The sequence below is a fragment of the Dipodomys ordii genome, unplaced genomic scaffold, assembly GCF_000151885.1.
Source record: "Dipodomys ordii isolate 6190 unplaced genomic scaffold, Dord_2.0 Scaffold15, whole genome shotgun sequence".
Lineage (NCBI taxonomy): Eukaryota > Metazoa > Chordata > Mammalia > Rodentia > Heteromyidae > Dipodomys > Dipodomys ordii.
The window spans coordinates 1,972,442-1,972,812 of NW_012267231.1; positions in this window are offsets into that span (position 1 = coordinate 1,972,442).

Sequence of the window (371 nt, forward strand, 5' to 3'; positions counted from 1 at the left end):
GACCCCCCACCCCGGGACCCCCCTCCTCCAGGACCCCCAACCCCGGGATCTCCCCTACCCCGCGTCTCCCCACCCGGGGATCCCCCTCCTCCGGGACCCACCCCACTCCGAGACCTCTCCCATACCGGGACCTCCACCCTGGGATCCCGGTTATACCGGGACCCCCCCACCCCGGGATCCCCCTCCTCCAGGACCCCCCATCCCGGGACCCCTCCCACCCCGGGACCCCAGCCCGGGATCCCCATCCCAGGACCCCCTCCCCGGGACCCTCCGCGCAGACTTGTCGCCCCGCCCCCGGGCCTCCCGGGACGCCCGGCCCACCGCGGCCACCAGCCGGAGAAAAGCCGCGCACCGCGGACAGGGCCGCGGGG